At 37.7% G+C, this 27,645-nt stretch overlaps 1 protein-coding gene and 1 pseudogene across 1 annotated transcript in view; both read left to right on the top strand.

The window, feature by feature from the left end:
* The window catches only part of LOC115294408 (cAMP-specific 3',5'-cyclic phosphodiesterase 4D-like), a 650,465-nt gene that overhangs the window by 522,967 nt on the left and 99,853 nt on the right, over window positions 1-27,645 (top strand). The window lies entirely within an intron of this gene.
* Window positions 1,585-1,707, top strand: LOC115294993 (annotated as a pseudogene).

The following is a 27,645-nucleotide window of genomic DNA, read 5'->3' as shown; positions in this document are numbered from 1 at the left end:
TTAGACTGACACTTTAAAATATTTCAGAGAAGCAGAAGGAGCAGTAATTTATAAAAAGGTGTTTTTTGTGTATCTGTTTTTCTTTTTAGGCAGGAGAGATCTGGGCATTGCTGTGAGTGTTGCCACCCCCCCTCCCCAACAAAGGGGCTACTGTCCTCTCATTCACATCAAGCCCAAAGAGAAGGTTTAGTGGTGGGAAGCTTTCCCACAGACCAGATGTACACTACACTAGAGAGACAGCTGGCCTCATGCCATTTTATGTCTTTTCCAAGATAACTATGGAAAAGGCACTTGTACTCCAACAGCAAGAATTTATAGGGACTGGACCACTAGAAAACCAGGGGCTTGGCGGGGGGCTGATTAACCAAGAGTGCTTTGAAAACAGAGCTCTGTCTGAGTCATAGGACTTGCAGCCAGGGGGCCCAGCAGGGATGCAGCTGATGAACCCACAAAAGTGCCCAGGAGACAAGGAGGCAGCTCTCGACCTCTGCCAGGCCCCAACGCAAGATGCCATCTTATAACAGTGTCAGTTGAAGGAGAAAAACCTTCCCCTTCCTTTTAGTGCCTCTCCCCTTGCTCTTTTGACCCCAGAATATTCACTATCAACAGCTGATAAATCAGGATAGGTGGGAAAGTGGAGGATAAGCCCTTCCCTACCCCACCCACCTTACTGCCAGCAGTTGTAAGAGGAAAGAAAATCTGAGTTGAATCACGTTTAGAATTTTGGATTACAGTTTGGAATGGCCATTCTAATTTCTGATTAGAATCTGAGTTGATGGTTTCAAAAGTGAATATAAAGCTCCCTATAGCCTAAGAGTGCCCTCAAAAGTCATAAGACTTTCTCAATAAATAAAACTTAAAAGGGTAGTGAGAAACTAAAATAAAATGTCTTTAATACATATCAAGTGTCCTTATCTTCAGTGACTTTGTAACAATATTGATGCTGTTTTAGATGTTTTTTTTAAATATCCTGAAAATACCACAGTACTTTTGTATCTCTACTTGCATATTTATCCACCAGTATTTGAAGAAAATCAAGGAAAATTATTTACACCATTCAGTAAGTGTTGTGATCTTTAAAACACGTGTGCTCAAGTAGAAGCTCTTAGTGTAGATCTGCAGGAAAGATATGGGAAGCAGTAAGACATTTGGGAAGTAAGGGCAGTGGGAAAGTTAGTATAGTGTAGTAGTCCCCTCCTGTCCCACCCAACCATCTGTCACCTTCTCTTGTCCTTCTTCAACCTTACCTCCCTTCAGACTCTTTTACACCATGAGGTTATGGCTGACATTTGCTCATTATAGCCACAGTCTATGAAGAGAGGCCCCCAGGGATTCAGGCTGCAACAGTCCCTTGGTCCTTCTCCTTCTGGAACAAATATATTCAACCCGACACACATCCCTAATGGCCTGTACCTGTAATCAGTGGGTAGTTACTGAGGAGAGGGAGAAAAGTGAGTTTTTATTTTCATTAGCTTTTTTCTTGTTTCCTGTATATTTTTCATTCTTTTAAAAATGAGGCAGGAATTTCAGGGCACCTGGGTGGCTCATTTGGTTAAGCATTCAACTCTTGATTTCTGCTCAGGTATAGCTTCTCGGCCTTTTGGCTAAGATCAAGTGTAGTATCTGTTCTTATCAGATTTCCACTCAGGTCATGACCTCACAGCTTCTTGAATTCAAGTCCCACATCAGGCTATGCACAGACCCTACAGAGCCTGCTTGGGATTCTCTCTCTCCCTCTCTCTCTCCCCTGCTCATGCTCTCTCTGTCTTTCTAAAAATAAATAAACTTTAAAAAATATATATATTAAAAAAATGAATCTGAAATGGAAAAAAATATAAGGAAGCTTGCTTTAAGTCCTGAAAACATACCAGATGCTCATCTGTCCACTTTGTGCTTTAGACTTTTGGCCTTCCTCCTGCTGTGTCACCAATCTGAAGGGGAAGAGTAAGGAGGAAAGACGAGAAATCTTTACAGTAAATATGCTATTTGATCAGTTTTGCTACTTGGTATTGTGGAAAATTTTAAGGTTCGTTTGGGTCTTCATCCCTTTTCTATATGTTGTAACTAAGAACAGCAGATAAAATCATGTTATATTGCCCTTTGAATTCTTTCCTACTCCTTACATGATTCCTGTAGAGAAAAGTAGAAGATATATTGCTGGGCGATTAGATTTCATATTAATGGTTTTCTGTCTCATTCAGTTTGGGATCTGTGTTATGTTTTTCCCATTTGTATCTATTAAGTGATTTGTATAGTCTCTGGTCATGTTTTTTAGGGATGAAATAGGGCAATTATAGAGAAAGGTAAGCTGGTTGATTGTTTCAAGTACTGAGGGTTATGATTTTATCTCCACGTCAGAATTAATAAGAGAGTGGAGAGTATAAAATGCTAAGTGAGGGAGAGTGGATATGTCTAAAATGGGCACCTAGTATTTAATAATAGTCCTTGAGTTTATTTGCACTCAAATGCACAAAATGTTTTACTTAGTTATATTAAAATGGCTTCATAACTATTGTTCCAAAATACTGAGTTCTGATTTTCATACACTTATACACTTTAATATTTTTAAACTTTTAAATGATTATGTTAAAATAATCATATATATATATATATATATATATATATATATATATATATGCCTTTTCCCTCTTAAAAAGGAATTATGCCTTTCAAGTACTAAATTTTCCTATTCCATAAAGCTAATGAAAATCACAATACTTTCCCCCTTCCTTAATCTCTCTCTTTCTCTCTGTCTTTTGCCTCCTTATCTGAAACAAATTAACATTCTGTGAAGAAAATGGTGAAAGGGGTTTGAGTAAAGCAAGAAGCTAATATTTTGACTGGGAGTGTACTAGATGTCAGTCATAGAAAAAGAATGCCTCTCTCCAGAACCTCTGGATGTGGATATAGATGAAGATACACTAATTGTTAGTTCCTCAGTGTGTGTTTTAATTTAAGCCTCTTGATTGAGTAACCGTTCATTCAATGTCAAGGTGATTCACTATGGCTATTCAATATTACAATAGAGTGTTAATTTTAAATTGCTTTATTTTTGGAGTGAAGGAAAGGATTTATGAACAGAAGAGTTACATTTCTTATGTGGTGACTGGTCTAGTTCAGATTTTGACTGCAAGGAAAAGAAACCAACTCAGACTAGCCTCTGTAAATAAAGGAGGAAATAGTGACTATTAAGACACTAAAATCCACAGGAGCAATGTATGGCTGGGTCTTGCTGGATCTGTAAAACTGGAGAACAGAACCAGATACTTTCTTTGTGGTCAGATTGTCTTCTGTTCCTATTTGTTTCTGCTCTTTGCCTGTTTTCTCTGTAGTTGCCATAATTTCCTCAGTCATCAGTTTGCACTGAACCCAAAATGGCCCCCAAGTCCACATGATATTTTAGTTTGAGCCCTCCTGGAGCTGATTAAAGTCTCTGATTTTCTTATGGCAACCCATATTCCAAATGTTAATTTGGATACTCAGTGAATGCATCAGGTGGCATTGAGTCAAGTTTTCACACAGTTTCATTAGGGTGGGATGTAGGGGAAGCAGGCTTTTTAGAAAGAGCTGTAGGCAGATGTAAATAACCATGTTTGGGGTATTGATTGATCTCTTTGTGATAATCATTGAATCAGCCAATATTTAATTGAGCACTTACTATATACCAGACACTTTTTGAGACACTGCTGTATAGGGACAAAACAGATAAAAAAAAAAAGAAAAATCCCAGGCCCACTGTGGAATTTACATTTTTATGGTAATCTTTAGTCAAATATTTTAAAGATAACTGGAATAAAAAATGAAGTATTAATGTCTCCATAAAGATGGATGAATACATGATATTGAAGTAACAGTATATGTATATGTGTCTGAATATATATATTATTTATATAATAAACACAGTTGCTTTTATTTAACTCTCTTAAGTATGTGTGATTGTGAGTGTACATTTGTATGTACATTAGGAGGAATAGTTGAGGTCTGCCTTTTAAATGGCATCTGGTTTGCACACGTTGAGTCAGTCTTTAACTTTCTATTAAAATGACTATGAAAATATGCCCTCCAAAAAATACAATTAAAAAGTTACTAAAACCCAGGATCGATGTGATTCATTGCTAGAGTATTAAAGAACCAGTAAAATAGTTGGATATACACACACACATGCACACACACACACACATACACACACACTGTGTATATGTATGGATACTACTACTATGTACTACTACTACTATCCTATTAGTACTACTACTATTGTAGATATGTAATAACTACCTTAATTTTTAAAAAATATTTTAAATGTTTATTTATTTTGGAGAGAGAGACAGAACATTAATGGGGGAGGGGCAGAGAGAGAAGGAGACACAGAATCTGAAGCAGGCTCCAGGCTCTGAGCTGTCAGCACAGAGCCCAACGTGGGCCTTCAACCCATGAACTGTGAGATCATGACCTGAGCTGAAGTGAGATGCTTAACCCACTGAGCCACCCAGGTGTCCCACTACCTTAAGTTTTTTAAAGTAAATATACCAGCAGACACAAAGGTGGGTCAAAATTACAAAGTTAGGGTTTGTACATACTCACATATTTGAGCTGGAATAAAATAAACACAAACTATTATCAAGATGTTATGATCAGAAGTTTCATTGTGCAAGTAGAGATGGCTTTAGTGTTGATAGTACTAACTCTAAATGAGTGCTGCTTCTGGCCCCAGCTACAGTGTTCCTCTGGATTTGGAAAAAGAACGAATCAATTACTCATTTCTGTTTTTAACACTTAATATTGATTTACCTAATAATACTGATGATATGTTTGAACTCCTGAATATATATTTTGAATTTGACTGTTGAGCTCCTAAGTTTTAGATTCTATCTGACCAATATTAGCTCTGAGAAGTCCATCAGAGATTCTATCTGACAAATATTAGAAACTTGGGCTTTATATTCCAATGAGTAGATATCAACTACAAATGACTGTCCTTTCTTAAATAATACTAAACATATTTTTCTCTTCATTGGTGTTTTCATTATGCAAATATTACACGGAAGTATTCTTATTGAGAAGATTAATTAATTTAAAAACATGTAAAGTAAAAAGTAATTTTTTAATGAGGCCCACCTTGACTTCCCTATCTCAGAGGTAATTAGTTTGCCAGTAGTTTGATATATATCCTTCTGGTCCTTTTCTTCTACACTGGCATAAATCTATATTTATATATACCTATAAATGTAAAATTCTTTTAACTGTGCAAATTATTTGTATTAAAGATATTATTCTGAAAACCTGAGGGGTTTTTTTTCACCTACCAATATTTCAGATATTTTTAGTCATTCTTTGGAATCTATAACATAATATCTTTTAACCATGGGCATATTTTGAATCTTTCCTTTGAATTTTGAAACAAATATGATGTAAAGCCTTTACAAAAGTTAAAGGTAGAAATCAAATATGATTCCATTTTACAAGGCACTTTCAATATGATCTCATTGTTTTTTTCTTTTTTTTTTTCCATTTCAATTTAAGTAAGTTGCAGACCCAATAAAGCGTCCATATTTTATTACATTTTCTAATAATTGAATTTAAAGTAGATGTGAACAGCATTTAAAAAGCTCTCTTCTCATTACAAAGCATGTTTTTGTAATTTACCTGAGTAAGTTAAAAATTACAATAGCCTGTGAATTTGCTATTATTTCTATGTTACAGATAAGGAAATTGAGTCTCACAGGGTTTAGTGAGTTTTTCAAAATTACACAAAAAGTAAAAAGCAAAACCTGAAATTAAGGGCTCATGTTTTGAGACCTTAAGACAGAATGCAAATTCAGCTTTTTATTTACAATGCTGCTGTGGATTTTTTTTACACATTTGATTTTTGAATAATAAATATTAAGTGCTTTCTTTGTATTCAAGCATTTGGTATCCTAATGCTTCTACTTCCAAAAATATAAAGAATGGAATTTAGCAAGCATTCTAGATATTCCAATTATGAAATGTGTTGTGTTGGATGATGAGAGAATTTTTCTTCCTGCAAATGTATTTACTTATCATTTAAGTTGAGCAGATGATGATTATGTGATTCAAACTGACTTGTATTAGTTAAATCATGAAAGTTTCTACCAAAGCAGCTGTTGCTTTTAGGTGATCAAAATAGGTGTTTAATGATTTTTTTTTCACTTTTCAATTAGTGGCTGTATCCTTGGTCATAAAATACGTAGAAATTGAATGTACCAGCGACTTGCTGAAACATGACGCAGCTCCCTGACTCTTTCTTAGCAATCGAAACCATGGCTTCACGAAGAGTGCCTCTTATTCCAGTTATAAATGTGCTGAAGTTTTAAATGCCTTCAGACTTTGCTACAACTTGCCAGAAGTGGGAAGTCATCACTATCAACATGGTCATTAGTTAACATTTACTAAGTGCCAGCTATGTTTGTGGTGTTATAAATACACAGAGGAAGATGCTGTTTCTTTCCAGAGGGACTGTTTTTCTGTAAGCATGGGGGAGAATTGGGTCTTGAATGTTTTCTCTACTGGGAGGTAGAGGTGGGGAATGTGCAATCATCCTGCATGTTATTCTATGTATTGGAATGGCCACTCTCACCTGTTTATTAATTGGTAGTATATATAATACAGAGGACAAATATATATATATATGTATGCTATACATATACATATATATATTTATATATGCCTATTTAAGAAGTACACATAAATTTTATTTTTATTGGACAATTTTAAAAATATATTATTTTTCTGATGTTAGGTGAAAAAGCCCTATCCCCCAAGATTTCCAGTGACTGTAGCTTCTATTTCCTAAGGTATAATATATTTATATTATATAGATACAATATAGATAATGGGCTTGAAAAAAGTTTATAGAGGTATATACATATGGGTGTATATTTATACAAAATAAATATGTACAAAAGAGGAATCATTTTGTTTTTCATTTGACAACTAAGAGACAAAAATTATCCAGGCTTTTGAAAAAATGGGACACTTCCCTGAAATATCTGAAATAGTAATTAGTATTCATAAAAGATTAATAAGAGATCACCTTTTGGGTTTTTTTAAAATGTTTTATTTATTTTTGAAAGAGAGAGAGACAGCATGAGCAGGGGAGGGTTAGAGAGAGAGGGAGACACAGAATCTGAAGCAGGCTCCAGGCTCTGAGCTAGCTGTCAGCATAGAGCCTGACGCGGGGCTCAAACCTACAAACCGTGATGAGATGTGACCTGAGCCGAAGTCGGATGCTTAACCGACTGAGCCACCCAGGTGCCCCAAGAGATCCCCTTTTGGATCCTTGAGATTTCATATCTAAATCTAGAGTTGTTTTATTTCAACAAAGTTAAGACACAGTCATTGATATTAGCCAATAGTTATAGCAGAATGTGATAGTGGCAGATAGATATACTTGAGCAACTGGAAATGCAGTTACATTCTGAAAGTGAAACTCAGGGAAATCAGTGAGGTAGGTCATTACACCCTGCCTATTAGATAAGTGACTAGAGATTTTAAGAAACACCCAGGTTCAGAAACTAGGGTGTGTCTGTGTTATGTTATGCTTGTATTAGCATAAAAGTCAAACTTAATCTTGTACTATACTCATAGTGAGAGAAGCCTGTCAATTGAAGGGGTCTCAAGAGAATGGAGCCTTGAAACTGACAATAGAAAGATAAGAATTTGCTTAGAGAGTGTTAATTTTGTATTCTTACCCCTTATGTTTCTGTAAACATTTTTTGAAGAACGAGATTCCCATTAACAAATCAAACCTTGAAATAAAACAGATAGAAGCGAAGGGGCTCCGGTTGAAATCTATACTCCCCCGTGCCCTGTTGTTACCCTGAATTTGCAAAACCACAGGGCTCCCAAGAATTTAGTTCAAAAATCATCACCCTTGCAAGCATAATACCCTAGCCAGGACAGGAGAGGACTATAATTAATGGAAAAGAACATAGAGACACTAGCTAGTAAATGCTTCTCTGATTCTGAGGGCAATAAACAATCTTTCATCAAAATGCTGATTAGAGTATTGTGGTTTACACTGAGTTTGTAGTTTAGAATTTATCAATAAATTGACATTTTTAAATTTGTTCTTACATCAGCCTCATATGAGGATGGTTAATGTGAGTCATTCCCTGAAAGACTGATTACTCTTATGTTTGGTGTGAGATTAAGATTAAAAAAGAGAGGAAGAGACAGACAGAGACAGAGAAACAGAGACAGAAAGACCAGCTTTGTGCCAGGAAAGCTAAGTACGCACCAGTTCTGTAAGGATCTCACCAAGTTTGTGCGAGTCTGTGATGCTATGCTAATAATTCGCTCTCCTTTAGGTGACTGGGATCAGCCATAAAAGTAACCTTTTATGTATGTTCCTGGTATTTCTTAGAAGTTCCATGAAAGGATGACTACTTTTTACTTGGGAAAAAAACAAAACAAAACAGATTTAGATTACTCTAGTCTGTCAGTGTTATTCATCAGTCAAAATTTGTTTTTAAATTACAAACCTATTAGTTCTGCCCATATGTTGTTTCTTGAAAGCTACTTGAAAGCTCCTATTGGTAAAATAGTGAGTCTTGTGAAGTATCTGTTTGTAAAATAGTAGTCCTAATTCTGAAGACCCTGTTTCTAATATACGTGGAATAAAAATCCTGGAAATAATCTATTACTGCCCTCTAAGCAAGTCCATTCTGCTATATATATTGCCTTGAGTTTTCAAAATACTCAATGTAGGGTTGTTTATTAATGAGTAGTCTTGGTTCTCTGAACTGTAAAATAAATTACATTTTTTTCTTTGTTATTCCTCAAGCAGAAATTTGTTTTTTCTACTATTTATCAAAGCTTCTCAGTTGTGTGCCCTTTTGTTCTAATTTGCTATACCTTTTTCTAGAGAATTGCGTTTATAAAAATAGAAGTAAAAAGCCCACTTGAAAAAGTCCACTTGAAAAAAATCCATTGAAATCTCCTCTTGGTGTACCTATATTTTAATTTTACATGTCCTGTAGTAATCTGAGGGGTAAATTGTATGTGTATTTTTTATTTCTAAAGTGTTTTGCATATGCCATTGCCCACAAATGGAAATATAGCTAACAAGTACAGAATGTTTAACTGTAATTGAGAAAGATTCAGAGATATTTGGGATATCCTATGGATCATGGGCATTAGTTTGGCATACAAACAGAGTAGAGTAGGATGAACCAAAAATAAATTTTTTTCAAATAGATGTTACCTATTGTAAGGAAAACTCAAAATCTACATCATTTTTCACATAATTTGTACTTACCTCCTTCCAGAGAGACCTACTTTTTACATACTGTGAGAATTAAGGATTGGTTTTGAAATAAGTTAATGTTCATCATCATATCATCATCATCAAACAAAACAAAACAAAACAAAACAAAATACTGATGTATCTGTCTGAATTCCCTTCCAGATCTCCTGCTAACATGATATGTGATGATGAAGAAACACTATCCTTTTGGAGACTCATCTCCAAAATTGTTCATAAAAAATATACTCTCCTCAGCATGCTTCTGTGAGGCTAAAATAACACCTATGGGGGAAAAATGTTTTTGAAAGCTTTAACACCAATGCAAAGTGACATTATTCTTATTATAGAGGCCCTAATATAGTAGTACTTTCTGCAGGCTCTGGAGCCAAATTTTCTTGGTTCAAATCATGACTCTTACTAGATATTTGACCTTAGGCATGTTACTTAGTATTAGAGTGCCTCATTTTCTTCATCTGTAGAATGGGGCTAATAGTTCTTACCTAGTAGTGTTGTGAGGATTAAATGAAATAATACGGTAAAGTCTGTAGTATTCAGGGCAGGGTCAGTGAGGGCATCATAAATTTTCCTTGTTCTGAAATAGTAATTATTTAAATATCTCATATAATATCAAGTTTTGAGTTACTCTGTGATGCTTGATTCACAGCATTTAAACCTTGTCCAAAAAAACTTTAGATGGGGAGAACCTGGTAGTTCAGTTGGTTGAATGTTAGACTCTTGGTTTCAGCTCAGGTCATGACCCCATGGTTCCTGAGCTTGAGCCCTGTGTTGGGCTCTGTACTGACCGTTCAGGGCCTGCTTGGGATTCTCTCTCTTCCTTTCTCTTTTTGCTCTCTCCTCCCCCTCTACACACACATGGTGTCTCTCAAAATGAATGAATAAATATTAAAAAAAATAAACAGTGTAGATGGAAGTTTTCTGGTTCAGATCACAAACGAACTAATGGAAGAGATTTATTCCCTTTAGAAAAAGGAGGTCATGAAGACACTGCATAGCTACAAGAAACTCCCAAATATATTCTCAAGTTTGTTTCAAGCTGTGGTACCATCTGAACCTGTAAGTCCAAACTGCTTTTAAAGGAACTCCTCAGTTCTTCCTCATCCCAGGAATACTTCTATAAGGATCATCATTTGATCAAAATGAAAGCTTTCAAAACAAGGCAGGTTTCAAGACCAAATTTATACCTGGTTTTGCATTTGTGGGAAATATCTCTGCTTCCCCCAACTCTGGGTAGTATTTTCTGCTATGACAGGGCCTCACTAGGGAAATCCTAACTGAAGATAATGGCATGATGTATTAAATGTTGCCAATATCCCTTTTAATATTAAGCAATTATATAACAGCTTTTTTAAATGCCTAAGATAAAACTGATACATTTATGTTGAGTACCCACCCTGCTCCTTGTAAGGTCCATTCTTTTACTGATCTTCAATAAACACCATTTAAGTGCCAACCTACTATTACAAGAGTTTACTATTTTATTCTTGTTCCAAAATGGCATCAACAGTGATGGGGTGCTTTCAGGGGATTGTTGAAGAATTTTTGCAACAAAGGATAAGCTTGAGGAAATATCAACCATATGCATTGCAATGCTTTATCTCAGCACTCCTCAGATCTACACACCCCCTAATCAAACAAGCAGCTTTTATGACATACGCAATTGCAACTGAAGTATAACCGACTTCTGCAGAACTGGCTTCCACAGGATTTCCTGTCCAAAAATCACCCCGTGGTCATCTGTAGCTAAATGGTTACAAATCATTAAAATTGGCAAGACACTCGTAGCCCAATATATATATTTTTAAAGAAGATGAAGTGACCAAACTCCACCATTTGCAAATTCTCCCTGGACTTGTTTTATTCCCATTCTTTGCACTCGGTAAGAAGGGAAAAACAAAAACAGGCAAACAAAAACCCTCCCTTCTTAATCTCTGTTTGTTCAAGGTGTCATTTCCCTGGGAGGTTATTTACAGATTTCTTAGCGTTGAGCTTGCCTTGCCTGATAATTACTTACTGAAAGAAATGTGCTCTTTTGGGCGAACTGTTCCTTTAACCCCTTTGGCTCATTCTTCCTTGGAGGAGAGCAGGGCATGCTGCAGTGTCTGGGAACCCACCTAGAGGGCCCCCTTGACGCCAGCACATCCCTTGTCAGGCAGCAGTCTCTGCAGCCGAGCGGGCTGCTGCAGAGTTAATGTACAGTACCACGGAGCCTGCAAGTGTCCTGAGCTGCTCAGAGCCGGGCGGGCGGCACAGCCCAGGGCAGACAAGGCGACTGCGACGATTCCAAAGGTTCTGCTGGAAATTCGGAGCTGGGAGACCCCAGCGGGAGCCTGTTGCCTTTGTGTTTTAAAAGCATGCAAGGTCTGTATAGCTTGGGCATGAGAATCTTTCAGAAGATGTCAGCGCATCAGAGTAAATGACACCTATTGGGGAATTGACTTTGGGATAAAAACAGAGAGACAGAGACAGAGACAGAGACAGAGAGAGAGAGAGAGAGAGAGAGAGAGAGAGAAAAGAGAGAAAAGAAAAACAGCGGGGGAAGAAATTCTTAGACAACGTCTGACTTGCAGCCGTGAAATTCATTTTCTTTCCAAGGCAACATATGAAAAGCCCGCACATGGTTTTGATAACAAATTAAAGGGGTTTCTGCAGTGAAACGATCAATAGCTTAGTCATTTTACCTAAAGAGAGCAGACAGCCTTATTATGGGGTTAGGCAGCAGAAATGAATTTCCTCATGACAGCACCTTCTGAAGTCATGATGGTAGCTAATGGTAATCCTGTCTTGCAAAGCAGAAATTGCTCATTGCCTTCCTACTTTTACCATTGAAAACCAGCAATTCCGAGATTTGGGAAAGAAGTTGGCTTTGATGATACATGCTTTCTAGCCCCTCTGCCCACGTCTTTGTCCGACGTGTCTCAGAAGGCAGCGCTGCGTTAAAGTGACCACACATGAATATGTGCCTAAGAAAGAAGAAAAAGCAATATTCATTTCTAAAGGACAGCATGGCAAAGCAACCTGAAGTTTTCCATTTCCCTTCTCATACTTCTTTAACAAGGATAACAAGAAACTGTCTTTTGACTCCTTTTTTCCCACATTCCAGAGTCCTTCCTGAGAGGATGCATTAATTTACACTCTAGGCAGTTGGATTTTACCAGGACAATATCTGCCACCATTTAGGATTAGCGATTGAACTGGTTATTATAGTGTGTCGACTAACTAGTGGAATCTAAATGGATGGACCCATACCTGCAGTGCTCTGTGATCTTTCTTTTTGCCAAATCCTGGAAGGGCTTTTGTTGTTGCTATTTGTTTCTGGGGGGCATTTTTTTGGAATTCAATACTTGTTGCAATAATTGCCCATGATAGCTGCTCCAGCAGGAGAGTTGGAATTCATCTATGAAAATCACTCCATGTAACAGATGAGACAAGGAAAATATTAATGACAGAAGATCTGCAAACATGATGCATGTGAATAACTTCCCCTTTAGAAGGCATTCCTGGATATGGTGAGTAATCGATCCCCCCTTCAGTTTGTAAAACTCAAGATTCTGAAATTCCATGACAGGTAGCAAAGGTGGATTTTTCTTGAAGAAGAATATTGGTATCAAGTGAGGATGAAAAGTAAGATGTGTTTAAAGCCAAATGTTGTCTGAGAAAGCCATGCTTATGCAATAACAAATTACTTATTAATATAAAAACATCCCCAAATAGGACGACATTTACAGTCGTGAACATTTCTTAGAGGAAAAACCCCAGTAATTTTGAGAATGGCGGATATTTCACTAATATATAAAAGAGAAAGGGAGGTTTGGATTTTTTTTCTTTTCTGTTTTCTTTGATTTGAAAATTCCCTGGGGAAGGACACACACACGTATTTCTGACACCAAAAGTCAACTTGCTTGGCCTTAGTTCTTTTTGAATTTCCAAAAGGAGGTTAAAGGGGAAACTTAGAATGTGGAGTTAGTTTTAAAATAATACTAAGATGTGTTGGTACCTCACATTTAAAGAATATATTAACTATTTAGAAATATTTCTGCTGGAATGAAATAATCTAATGGAATTCTAACATGTGAATCATGAAGTGTTCAGACTCTTAAAGAATTTGCTTACTACATTGACATTTTGTTGTGCATTAAGGTTAAATGCACTGCATTTAAGCTCCCAGGTGAGGTGACATCAGGTACCATTTCTTATTAGAGCTTATGACTAGATGTGATTAGGAAATAATTGTTGAGGGTATTCTAAGGGCAGAGCTCCTTATTTTAAAATTGCATGATTTTACTATACCTTTTGGGTGGACTGGATTTAAATCTCCTCGCAAAAAAAAACTTGTTCAGTGCTTGAGGGCACATTTTGTGTTCTGTGTAATATTGTTTGTTTTGGAAACTGCAGTGTGTCTGATTTTGAACGTATATTTTCCAGGTAAATTTTTTGGCTGGTGTCAGGATACATAAAAAAAAAACCAAAATAGAGGTTTCTAAGGGTTTTTCTAGCTACTTTTATGACAGTGTCTCAAATGAAATCTTCCTGGTATCTTAAGTCTCTGCCAACATCATCTTCTGATTTGTTATAGACGTTTGAACTTATTAGCAGAAAGTCAGTTGTAGAGAAGGGTGAGTGACAGTCTCTGTCACTCTGGGAAGGTACTCATTTTCTATCAGTACCAGATACATCCAGAACTGATGCTGTGGCGTATCTTCCTTCTCTGCTTTCCAGAGCCACCGTCCCCAGTCTCTAATGTGGGAGGGAGTCTGGGTGGCATGCCTGCAAACCTTAATGGCCCCCTTCCAAATGTATCACCAGAGCTCCCAACTGAGTGGGAGCTTTGGACCCATAGCCTTTACTGATCCTGATGGTGAGGTTCTGCCATCAGCAGTAAGGTCCCTGTCATTCTTACAGAGTCATTCACATAAATAGTCTTTAACCTTAAGATAAAAAGGTCTCGGAAACAGTCCTGGCCCGTAGTAGGCATCTGTCAAATATTTATTTTTTTCTTCTATACCTTTGCGTTTTTCAAGGTTAAATTTGTAACTATTACAACTTGTTTAGGGGGAAAACTCTCATTCTCATTTCTAAAAAGTGTACCTTGCTCTAAAGCAACAGTTTTTGTTCTGCCTAAGCCCTGATGTTTGGACCCATTTGTTTATGTTGCAGTAGGTAGGATACAGGTGCTCTTTGAATACCTAATGTTCATTATAACCACCTCTTATTTTGTTACATTTACCTCACCTCTACTTTTAACAAGAGAGAAATGAGCTATTCAACTGCATAGTTTTTGAAAGAATGCAAATGTGCTTATTCATGCTCCTCTAGATCTGTAATATATATGTTTGAAAGCTGTAAAAAAGAAGTTAGAGTCCTGGTGGTTTTCCTTTGTGCCTGAAGCTAGGTAGCCCTTCATACACTTCACTGCATCATGTGCCAGTCTCTTGTTGTTGTTGTTGTTGTTGTGGCAAACTGAGCCAATGTGGAGTGTGAGTGTTCTGTATATCTGTTCTTGCCTGGGCCCTCTAGAAGGATTCATTAATAAGATGTTGGCCTCAAAGGAAGAAGGTGGTGTTTTTTTCCAGGTGACCCAATTAGTGTTGTGCTTGTTTCTCAACTTGCCTGATTGTTGTTTTCCTCTTATTTATAACCTCACATTTCAATACTGCAGTAAGAGATTCTAGGTGTTGACAGAAAACCTTCCTTCCCTTTGTCCTGCTGTAAGAGTCCCTATTGGATTGGATTCCATGCTCAAGAATTACTGTGCTATGAAGAAAGGATTTACCAAGTTGTTCTCCTTTTCATGTCCAAAGTCTTTTTCCTCCTTCTCACATGTCTTTTTTCTTTTCTTTTCACTTTTCTTTTCTCTTTGCTTCTTTTCTTTTTTTTCATAAAGGGGGAGATCAGAAGTTGGCAACAGATCAGTGCCAGGGACTAATATACATTTTAAAGGAGATATGTGATTTAGTTTCATGATATCTGGCTCATCTCTTTGAAGGCTTTCAACCCTTCGGATAGGCAGGACAAAGAGGTGCATGCTCTTTGTCTCTTCTGCTTTTTGAGGTGCAAGAAGGAGGGAAAATTGAGATCTAGAGTGGTCTTCAAAAATTCATTAGAATCATTAGATTCAAATAGAAGCCCATGTCTAGTGCTCTAGACTACTCGGACCATCATCCTCCCGCCCTAGGGCTATTGTGTTGAGAATTGAGCAATAGTATTACAAATTCATTGTTTATTGGTTACAAGTTAAAGTTGATAAGTGGTCTTATTACTTGTCTTAATAGAACACTAACCCTTAAGTGCTAAGAGAGTGGTATGAAGAATGTGCTTTTCTAGTTTAAAGCACCATTAGAAATGTTTGCTAGAGAATTTTATTTCAAAGCCTTCTTTCCATTACACTTGTTGATCTTTTTACTTCCAAGCCAAACAAAGATTAAGGTTTGCCTCACTAGGTAAATGAGTACTATATAGCACTTCTTATTTTTTGTTCTGGCGAGTTGTGTGAATATAGTGATAGTCTGGCAATTCAGGAGTGGGTCTTCTTGCTTGGTTGGAAGAAGGGAAATACAAGTCAGCTTTCTAGGAATTTAAATTTCATTTAGCAGCAATTAAACAGAGTCTTCAGAAGCATTGTGCCATAGAATCATACACAGGCATCTAACAAGAATGACATAACGTAGTATGCTTAGCATGGGTCTGTAGATTTTTGCCTTAGGTAAAAGTATAACAAGTTTGTGTAGTCTGATTTATAAAAATGCAATAATTTTATGGCAGAAACACTGGTCAAATGCAACTGAATTTTATACTTAAAAGATTTAGGAGGGTATAAATATTTTTGCCTCCTTTTTATGATGGACTTAGATGACGCTGAGAGAAAATAGTGGGAAACAGAAGCCAAAGGGCCCTGCTGCGGGAGTTTGCACAGTGCTGCTCTCAGCGTGCTTGATGGTGATTAACTATTTTACTTATTTGATCCTTAGGATTTCAAATGCTTTTGTCAAATTTTCTTTGTGTGGCTGAGAGGTGACTGCAATCAAGAGGCAGAATAGGGTGATTGTGGTAACTTGAATCACCCATGAGGCTTCTTTCCCCTTTTGTCTAGACCCCTCATCTTTTTATCGGTCTTCCCCTCCCAGGTTTCCTCTAGCAAGTCACAGTTTGGTTGTTCTTCTATTAACCAAAGGTTAAACTCGCATACCAACTCATTTTGTTTTCTTTCATCTAAGTCCTGAAACAAGATATAAATCATTATATCAGTAATATCAGAGAAAGGCATGAAGGCCTTATTCTGAATGCAAGGATCATCCTTATTATCTAGCCTCTTAGGGTCTCATCTTTTAAGTTTTCCTTTCTTTCATTTATTGAAACTATAGAAACTCAACCAAGAATTGCATTTTTCAGAGTTTAGGTTTTGGCCAAAATAATAATATCACTTGTCTGATGAGAATTTTACTGAGTGGGAGAAATTGTGTATGTGTTGAAGGACAAAATGCATGAAGTCTCACACAAGACAATGGAACTCTACTCAATTATAGTCAACCTACAATTTCTGCCAGAGTTTGTCTGTCTTCTAATAAGATCTCAGGTCATTGCTACTCTCATTTCAATACCATCTCTTTCCTAGAGTGACAAAACTACTCATAAATTCTAGAAAACTAATAGGAAACTTTCAGATTGATTCTGAACTCCTGTTGTGGCCAAATAAAATTTATGGCCAGTAGAGTTTATGTAGAGATTATAATTATACAAACTTATCTTGTTCACAAATATCCGTGGCTCAATCGCAAAGTCAGCCATTGTTTAAGGCAGAAATTCAGGTTTAGGATTAATAGAGCAAAGTCTTTCCTTTGGATGAAATGTTGATCCTATTAAACACATAATTTTTCTCTAGGTTTTCTTTTTATTCTTTTATTGTCTCCAGCTAAATTCTCTTTGGTGTCTGCTAGCAGTATCTTATACTTTTAAAATAAAAAATTAAAAGTTACATTTTTTTGTAGAAATCAATTATGGGATGGTATGATAGAGAAGTAAAGTGGTCATCAGTCATATCAGCATGCCTACAACCTATGGAAATTAAGTGTAACTTTTAGTCTTGGCAGACTTTCCACTGTAGTAAAATAGTGCATTTTAAATTGACAGGTTACATACTCAGTGGGTCAAGAGGGTGGCCCATGTCAAAAAGGCTTTAGACAATCCCTACAAAAGAAAGAAAGGGAGACTATATTTCCCATCATATGAAAATGAATAGCTATGAATTTGGTCTATTTTGGTTCTATTAAATTCTTCAGTCCCCATTCCCCTTCATAGTTTCTGTATCCCTTTTAGCTAACTATTACTGAGTTCTGTCCACTAATGTTTAGGTATCTGGGTTCAGAGAAAAAGAGGCAGGTCAAGGAAAACGAGATAAGTTCAGAATTCTGAGAGGAAGAAAGTCCCAAGTAGGGACCTTAACCAGTTTTTCACTTGGGGCAGATTAGAAGCCTCTCCCCCCTTCCCTTCCTTCCTTCCTTCCATAGTAACTGCACATTACCTCGTTCGTTCTCTTCTCCTTTGGTCATACCCCACAGCCATGAGTGCTCACTAATACCTTGTCTAGCTGTGGCATCATTCCCATCTTTTTTACAATACCTTCTAATGACCCTGAGCCAGAGATTAACTGCTGTAGCTATTTCTCACTTGATGGACTCTTGGGTGGTGTTTCCAAGTGTTAGAGAAGCCAGCCTGTAAACATACTGAAGGTTTTCAACTAGAGATTATATTGTGTAAAGTTGTGGGATACATATTTGTTTCAAGGGTGGATAATTGAGATTTTACATAGTCAGGTTATTGGCTAAGGAAAAACAGAACCAAAACCCCTCAGGTTTCTAACTCTAAATTCTGCTTTATATGATCTGGTGAAAGCTCTTTGAGTTCTTCATCACCTGTGGAAAGTGACTACAACAGATTTTCCCTGCTTTTGTGTTGAAGAGTAGACTATTAAAAAAAACTCTCATAGCACATAGGTAATGATAACTTATTAGACTTCTAAACCATGATGTTCTAAAACCTCTTGGGTGAATTTCTTAAAATATAGGTAACAATTATAACCACTGCTGCATACTTCATAGAAGAACATTGATTGAACACCATTTCCCAACAACCCATTTCTGGACATGCCACCTGTTTTCATATAAATTACATCATTTAATGGCATAGTAACTTTTAGAGGTGGGTCTTATTTGAATCCTTGTTTGCAAATAAGGAAAGTAGTGCTCAGAGAAGGCAAATAACTTGCCCAAGATCCTGTATCTATTACTGAGGGTTGCTGATCCACTCAAAACCCAAGTCCAGCCTCACTTTAAATCCCAATGTATTTTTATCACCATATGTTGTTCTGTGGCAGATGCCTTAGCACTCTGTCTATGGGCCTTCTGGAAAGCAGATTAGCAGTAAGAGCAGAGAAAATAAGCAATTTCACTCAGTTAGCAAGTGGGGTAAGTAAATGGGACGCCTAGTGAATGTCAGCAGTCTTTCTCCAAGAAACCCTTGCTGGTTGTGTTAGCACATGACCTATACTTCAACCATGTCAGCAGCTCTTTTTGCGTTTTCTCAGAATGAGAAATTTTATAAGGAGTTTGAGGTGAATCATGTTCCCAGGGGCACTCTGGTCTGCAGGGTCCTTTTTTGTGGAATAGAGAAAGGTGCTTCTCTGGGCAGATATTTTAGGAAAGATGCCCCACTTCAGGCAGATGAATTAGAAATACAGAGTGTGGTGTTTCATGAATGGATAGAGCCTCTGTGCAAAGCAAAAGACATGCCTTCCTCTGGGCACCTACTCGGCAAGTGGAGCAAGCATGAGTTGAACTTGGCCTTCTGTGCTGTAGGGCAGTGATCAAACTGCACAGCCGTCTCCCTGCTTTGACCTGGGCTCCACCTGCACCTTGAAGGGCAGTTTTGACAGTCAGATGAAATGTTTTTGAAAGTGCTTTGCTGACAATAAAAGATCATTTAAGTTTTGGATTTTGTTACATCATTATTATTTTCCTCAAAATCTTCTAATTACAGGTTGTTAACATAAATATTTTTTTGCACAGGTAAAGAATATTAACATTTTCTGAAATTCAAGCCAGTGTAGAACTGACAAAAAAGAAAAAAACATTTTAATCGTGAATTCATCCAATATCTTAGCTTCCAAAATATGTCATTCTGATTCAATTGGTTTAGAATATATGGAATATACTGATTCATTTAAGTACAGGGCACTCCCAGGTACATGTGAAAAGAGTCCTACCTTGAAGCAGAGACTATTGAGAAGAATAGCCACAGAAACAAGTACAGAACAGTAGAGAACATATTAGGATATACAAAGGTATATACAAAGTGTTATAGGAATTCAAAGGGAGAAACAAATGGCTAGTCCAAATACTTTAAAGAAGTCTAGAAATGAAGAACGAAAAATACACTTGACGGATTTGAGAATTAGTAGTTATTGGCAACAGTTTGGAGGGTGATTTAAGGGAGCATCTCAGAGTGGTTCTGTTTCAGAGGTTATAAAAGAAAAGAAAATTATTGCACACTACTTGCAAGATTTTGGACAAGGACAAAAAGAATGAGAGAGAATGGAGAGCAAAGTAGTTAGTGAGGGATACCAGGCACTTTTAAAGGTCAAGGAGGACACCTCACAAGAAGTGTCCAGAGAGAGGATCAAGGTGGTGAAGGACATGATTTCCTCCCAAACAGGAGGGAGAAAAAGGAGGGTGGATACAAGTAACATAGAATTTAGGGATGTGGAAGGAGAAGCTGAGGCAGTTTTGGTCTCATGCCTTCTGTTTTCTTTGGGAAGTGGATTTCAAGATTGTATCTCAGAGGGAGGACCATGGAGAGGCAAGTGGAGGAGCTTGGCCAGGTTGTGGAAAAGTTTCTGTAGACAGTTGGAAAGGCTGCTGGAGAGGGAAGTGTACGAGAGCAAGCAGGTTGAAAAAAGTCGGTTATAATGAATGTATAAAGTCACTATCATGGAAAAGGGGCAGGTATGTGACGGAAATCTGTTAATTCTTGATGACTAAATTGGGAAACTGTTTTGTCATTAGAATTTCTCCTGTTGATTATGTTCTTGGGGATTCCACAGAATGCGGAATTGATTTCGTTGTTGGCATTTTCTACTGGGGAGTGGTGGAGGCTTTTGTTTGAACATATTAATTAGATTGCAATTCCAGTGTCATGACCTAATTTTTGAAATGTGAGATTTCCTAAGCTTCCTGGAAATAACTCTTGGGTGACAAATGGAACCTCTAAGATGTTTGTTTTGAATTTTATCTTCAAATACGTAAAAATCACAGGGAGCGGGGCGCTTGGTTGGCTCATTCAGTGAAGCATCCAGCTTGGGCTCAGGTCATGATCTCACAGTTCGTGGGTTTGAGCCCTGCGTCGGGCTCTGTGCTGACAGCTAGCTCAGAGCCTGGAGCCTGCTTCAGATTCTGTGTCTCCCTGTCTCTCTGACCCTCCCCTGCTTGCACTGTCTCTGTTTCTCAAAAATAAATAAAAAACATTAAAAAATTTTTTTAAATCACAGGGAGAAGAAAAGGCAAGTGATTCAGCTTTGTTCAATTTTTAATAGAACCTTTCTGTGGTTTATGTTGGGATATTACAAACCCATGTGTGTGTGTGTATGTGTGTGTGTGTGTGTGTGTGTGTGTGTGTGTGTGTGTATAAAACCTGCTTTCACAAAGATTTCTTCAAAATCCTTCTGAAGTTTACTTGTAAGTGTCACCCATCTCTGAGAAACTTACTGAAAAATGACAAAGCATAATACGACTTTAGCCAGAACTGGAATAACCTATTTTAAATGTTTATAAATTTACATTATCTTTTATGTTTCCACGATGTCTAGGGGAAAGAATGTCAAATATTCATTGCAAATTAAAGGAACTTCTGGAATAGGTTTCTTAGGCTGTTAATTATAAACCCTATAGTGTATAGTGAGTTGAGCAGATATTATGAATTCCTTTTATCTTTTCTGATCATCAGCACTTTTTATGAGGTCATTAGAGCTTCCTCCTTAATATTCTTGATGTTCTGTGCACATAATTACTTTGCATGGGCTTTCTTTGTGAGATTTCTGCTGAAGTTCTAAACATCTAAATAAGGTCCCAGCCAGTCCCAGTCACTTATAAGGGAGTTTCATAATTCCCTTCCTTGGAGTTGTCATGTTTTTTTTTTAATTGGAAGGTGAGGAGGTTGAACTAAATGATCACTAATGATGCTGCAAACACCTAAGATTCTGTATCTTACCTGATTAATTACTCATTTCTGTATTGTTTGGGCTTAACTGTCCTTTGAAGGGGATGCTGAGAAGTAATTCAGTGATCAACAAACTATGGAGAGACTAAACCTTGATGCCTTCCTGAAGTATTTGCCTTCCCACCCCCACCCGAGGAAAGCCTTTCATCCCTCAGCCTTAGGCAGACATTTGGCATAATTCCTTCTTCACAAAGCTACACTTTAAACATTAGCCTTATCACGGATCAGATGGCAACTTGCTGCCCATTAATGCTGATATTCAGAGTAGCTTAGAAAATATTTCTCACATACCATTTATGTGTCCCTTATGTCTTCTCCACTCTTCTCTTGGTCAAAGACCTCAGGATTCTTCTCAGCCAACTCCCATCCAGTCTAAAGAAGTAACATGGAACACATGTGCCCCAATGTTCATAGCAGCACTGTCAACAACAGCCAAATCATGGAAAGAGCCTGAATGTCCATCACCTGACGAATGGATCAAGAAGATGTGGTATATATACACAATGGAGTATTACATGGCAATGAGAGGGAATGAAATATGGCCATTTGTAGGAAAGTGGATGGACCTCGAGGGTGCCATGCTAAGTGAAATAAGTCAGGCAGAGAAGGACAGATACCATATGTTTGCACTCATAGGTCTAACAGGAGAAACCTAACAGAGCACCATAGGGAGGGGGAGGGGGAAAGAGAGTTGGGGAAAGAGAGGGAAGCAAATCATGAGAGACTGTTGAATACTGAAAACAAACCTAGGGCTGAAGAGGGAGGGGGAGGGAGAAAGGGGGTGGTGGTCATGGAGGAGGGCACTTGTGGAGAAGAGCACTGGGTGTTATATGGAAACCAATTTCACAATAAACTATTAAAAAATTTAAGAAAAAATAGGAGCAAAAAAAATAAATAACCTGAAATGAAGTTCTCAGTATCAGAAACCTTGCCATTGTGTGTTTGTATTGGCATATTTGCTCAGTAAATTTAAAACCAATAGCTTACTTAATTACAGAGAAGCCCTTCATGTTTTAGAGAGGAAAAGGAAGCTGGCAGTGGACAGTGGACACATTGAAACTCCTGTCATTGAGAGTAGTGGAAGAGACTTCACAAGTCATAGTTAGGTGTGGAGTCCTTGACATTCGAGTTTTAAAAGAAGAAAATACTTGCTAAAAAATCCCATTTGCTGGCAAGCAATCCCCACAGGTTGGATTTTTGAGATGGGATGGATCGTAAGGTATCTTTGGGTGCCACCATGTTAAAGATGACCACATTTTGCTCAGTCTTCGCTGCATATCTTTTTGCTTCAGGGAACTTTCTGTGAACAAGCTAACCTTTGAGACTTCCTAGTAGCCAATCGTATTGCATTCTATTCATGAGTAGCCATGACTACTTTGTTCTATTTTATAGATCCAGCACTTGGCACAGTGTCACATATAGTAGGTGCTCTGTAAAGTTGCCCTCAATAAATGAGTATGTGAAATGAAAAAGATCAAAAACAAAAATTACATAGTTGGAGTATTAATTATTTTTTGCATTACTCAAATTGGATTATCACACCATGGTTTGAGATGAAACCAACAAACATGCTATACATATAATAAAGATAATCATAAATATCACTGTTGAAAGGCTTTTTAATGCCAGGAAGGTACTATATTTTTTATAAAATTATCTAATTTGGGGAAGATTCTCTTCAAATCCATGCCTGAGGATGTGCTGTTTGCTAAGAGTACAACCTCTGGTGAGTTATGTAACATCTCTGTGCTTCAGTTTACCTCTTGTCAACTAGGGGCAATAAATAGTTCTCACTTCATAGGGTTGCTGTGAAAGTTAAACCTGTCGCAGGCCTGGAAGGGCACCAACCACCCTAGCGTAGCCTGGTTGCCTCGGATAATCTAGTTGCTCAGTTACAGGTCCCTCCAGCCTCAGGCTGCCCACCAGCTCTAGATCACTTGGAGGACAAAACTGCTTCTTCTGTGTGTCATCTTCTTGGAACATTTCCACATATACCAGAGTCATTGCCTTGGGTTGCACTTGAGTCATGGGGAATAATGGGTTCCTCCTCATCTGTGCTGGTGTGCTCTCCTGTTTTTAAGAAGTTCCTGTTTCTCATAAAGGATGAACTTTAACCTTAGGGGTTGGGTTGTCTTACTCATGCCCTTCATCATTAGATTCACTGTTCCTAGCACAGTGTCTGGCACATAGGAGGTGCTTGATTGGTGCTTTAGAGTGTAAAATTACATTTCCAAATTTGTGTACCTGGAACTTAGTGCTCTCAAGATTAGTTTTTATTTTTCAAGAAACAGTCCAGGTCTTTGGATAAGTAAGATTTCTATAAAAATTGTCATCTTGAGCATAAATAATTCCCATGCATCTTGTTTTCTGATACTGGGGAGAGTCTAACAGCATCTGCAGAGGAAGCCATCCTGTTGAACTGTGATTATCTGCAAAATCCAAATGCTATTTCTCTGAATCACCTACATCGCTAAGACTTTCTGTAAAACTAATAACAAACTCTTTTGCTTTTATTTACAGGAATCTTTCTTTTCTTGACGAGATCTGTGTTTTATTTTTCTGACCAGAAAAAAAAAAAGTATAACTTAATTCCGCAGCTGGCCCATTTCTTCATTTATAACATATGTCTGTTTCTTCATTTATAACATTTATGTTACATTTTAATTATTTTTTTAAAAGACAAGATACCGTCTTAGAGACCAGACTCCACCTGTGGCTCTTATCTTGCTCGTCCGTCTCGTCCATCTGATCACGTTCTGAAAGAATCATCTCCTTTGATCTCTTCTCTTGCCTAGAAAATGTACTGGCTCTACATTGCATACAGGACAGCAAGCATAAGGCCTTGCCTCCTTGACCTCTGCCTTTCTAACTTCATGTATAAATGATCAGTTCTATTAGTATTGGTGTCATTCCTCTCATTATTCCACAGAACATATCGTATATGTATGTTTTTAGGTATACACATTCTTCATTTTTTAGAAAGAAACCTATTTATTTTGAGAGAGAGAACACAGGTAGGGACAGAGAGAGAGAGGGAGAGAGAGAATCCCAAGCAGGTCCCGCACTGTCAGGATGGAGCCCGATATGGGACTCAAACCCGTGAACGGTGATCTCATGACCTGAGCCAAAACCAGGAGTTGGATGCTTAACTGGCACCCCAAGGTATACATATTTTTTAGCATAGAGACTACATTCATATTTTTAAGTCACAAAGACCTTCCAGGGAGTAAAATCTTTGGGAGTGACCAAATATTTAATAGAGATATGGCAAGTGTCGAGGAGCAGCTTTACATAAATGCTGCACTTTTGAAGAAGGGCTGGGCAAGCTGGAGCCTGGCTAGCCAACAACCCTGCCACGCCCTCCACCCTTTGCTCTAGCAGCCTTAATGGGGCTCCTTCGTGTCAGAAGACAGTGCCCGGAGGTGTGATGGACCTTATTTTGGAAGGCACTTACACCCTCCTGCCTTTGCCATAGGAAACCTTCTAATACATCAGAATTTGGTTTTCTTGGCCTTCCCCACACTTTAGGTAGAGTGAAGCCCCCCTCTGTTTCTCTAGAGACCCTGCATTTTCTACTGCATAAATTGTGTAGATAGATACTGCTATACAGTAGTTCATGTCCATGTACAGAGAGGCAGCTAACTTAGTGGCTAAGTGGATTCTCGATCCAGAGTGCTTTATTCAAATCTGTATCCAAGCTTCCTAGCTGTGTGACCCTGGGTAAGTTGAGCAACCTCTCTCTGCCTCTGTTTCTTCATTTGTAAAGTGAAAGGAATAATAGTTTGTACCTCAGAGACTGTCGACAGGATGGGATGTACCCTATGTGAAGTTCTTAGAAAGGTACCTGGCACACTGGTGCTCTTCCAGGTGGGCTGTTACTAGAACTATTGTGTCTCGGTACTGGATTGGGCTGCCTCAGAAACAGTGCCAAGAGAAGGATTCAGGTACACATGTCTGATTCAGGAGGTGATCTGAAGAAAACTAGTGGGAAATTGGGGAAGTGAGACAGATACTGGGGGCAGGAGAGCCCATAAAGGTATATGAATGCTCAAGTAACTGAGGTGAGCAACTGGGCTCAATCCTTTTAGGACCTCTGGGAGATGATGTAGAGCTTGCTTCAGAATTGTTTTATCCAAGAATCAAAGACACTGGAGAATTTATGATCCAACTTTCATCTTCACTGTGCCCATGGCTCCTTTTAGGAATTAATTCCTGGCATTTTGAGCCTCACCTACATGCAGGCAAAACCTCATGTGAAGTTCTGTCATGCTTAGACTAGGATTCCATCAGAATGGCCAAAGGGATATGGACAGGCCTCTGACAGTGATTGCTCTAGGACTGTGAACAGGAACTCTTTAGGGCTTTCTGTGTTATTCTGTTCTCTTTATTTTTTCTAGCCCATGTACTTTATCTTTATGGAATGAGTAAATGATATAACACAATGGATTTTTTTTCTACTTGATCTTCAAAGCTCTCTATGTCTCACCCAGTCTACCTTTTTTTTTTTTTTTAGTTTATTTAATTTTGAAAAGGAGAGAGGAGGTGGCAGGGGAGGGGGCAGAGAGAGGGAGAGGGAGACACAGAGTCTAAAGTAGGCTCCAGGCTCCCAGCTTTCAGCACAGAGCCCAACATGGGGTTGGAACCCATCAACCATAAGCTCATGGCCTGAGACAAAATCAGACACTTAACTGACTTGGCCACCCAGGTGTCCCACCCCAAAAATCTATCTTTAATTCTCATGATTCCTGAAACAGATTTCCCTTTTTTAATTAAGTCAGTCTCTCCACTGTTCTCAAAGAAAACCATCTGATTTCCTTATATGGGATGCCCTGCCCTCTGCTTTCCTATTGAAATCCTACCTGTCCTTCCAAGTTCTCTGGTTTCCACAAGTTCATCTCTTCCATGAAACCTTCTTCGACCTCAGACATCTCACTTCTTTAAAGTGCTGTGAACATAAAGAAGCCTTCACAGTTTAGTGTTTGATTATCTGCTGACTGGTGAGATTCCATAATTGACATATTTTAATGCTAAATAAAAATATTTATGTCTTGTATATTGCTTGTCTTTTTTACAGACTTGGCCACATCATGCATAGTAAGCAGTATTAGACACTGAGAGGCAGTGGTAAGTGACCTCTGGAGTTAGACAATCATGGTTGCATCCTTGTTCTTCCACTGAGGAGCTTTATGACCTTGAGCAACTCTATAACTTACTTGCATCAAGCTTTTTGCCCCATCTAGAAAATATGGCTTAGAACCCTACACCTCATCATATTGTGTGAGGATTAAATGAGATATGTTATCTACAATGCTTAGTACAGTTCTCCTCACAAAGTATGTGTTCAATCAATAGGATTTGCCAGATTCTCAATTCTGAAATACTCAACATCATCTCAAATTTTTATTCTTCTTTAGTTTCTTATTTTGCTGTTGTTTTCATGTTAGTTGTTGTTAAAAGTAGACACTAAATGACATCTCAAGAAAAATACTGATATTTGAAATATTGAAAATATTGGCATTTTATGTGAAAAATAACTTGTCAATCGAACCTTTGAAATGGGTAGAATATGTCATATTTTTCATATTTCATTTTAAAAATCAACCATATCTACTAGATAAATGATAATTTAAAACTTGAAATCTCTTTACACATTAGAATAAGGTTTCACTCATTTTATTGTGAAAGAAAAGAATTATTTTATATATTTATGTATCTTTTAGTAGGAGAATACCCTGGAATATTAACTCAAACTTCAGCATTTTAAGAATATAGACCTTTGGTTCTAAAAGTGATGGCAATAGGGAGGGCTGGAGAGATGTTTTTTTATCTTTTATTTTTTATTTTATTTTAGAGAGAGAGTGCACAAGTGGGATAGAGGCAGAGGGAGAGAGGGAGAGAGAGAATCTTACATATGCTTAATGTTCAATGCAGGGTCTGACATAGGGCATGATCCCACGACCTTGGGATTATGACCTGAGCTGAAACCAAGAGTCATATGCTCAACCAACTGAGCTACCCAGGCACCGCAGGAGATGTTTTATTTTTTATTTTTATTTTTATTTTTTTTGGTGGGCTGCTTATTATTTTATTTTATT

This window comes from Suricata suricatta, chromosome 6, assembly GCF_006229205.1.
Source record: "Suricata suricatta isolate VVHF042 chromosome 6, meerkat_22Aug2017_6uvM2_HiC, whole genome shotgun sequence".
Classification (NCBI taxonomy): Eukaryota; Metazoa; Chordata; class Mammalia; order Carnivora; family Herpestidae; genus Suricata; species Suricata suricatta.
Note: the sequence above shows the minus strand (reverse complement) of the source record. Positions and strands in the feature narration are given on the sequence as shown.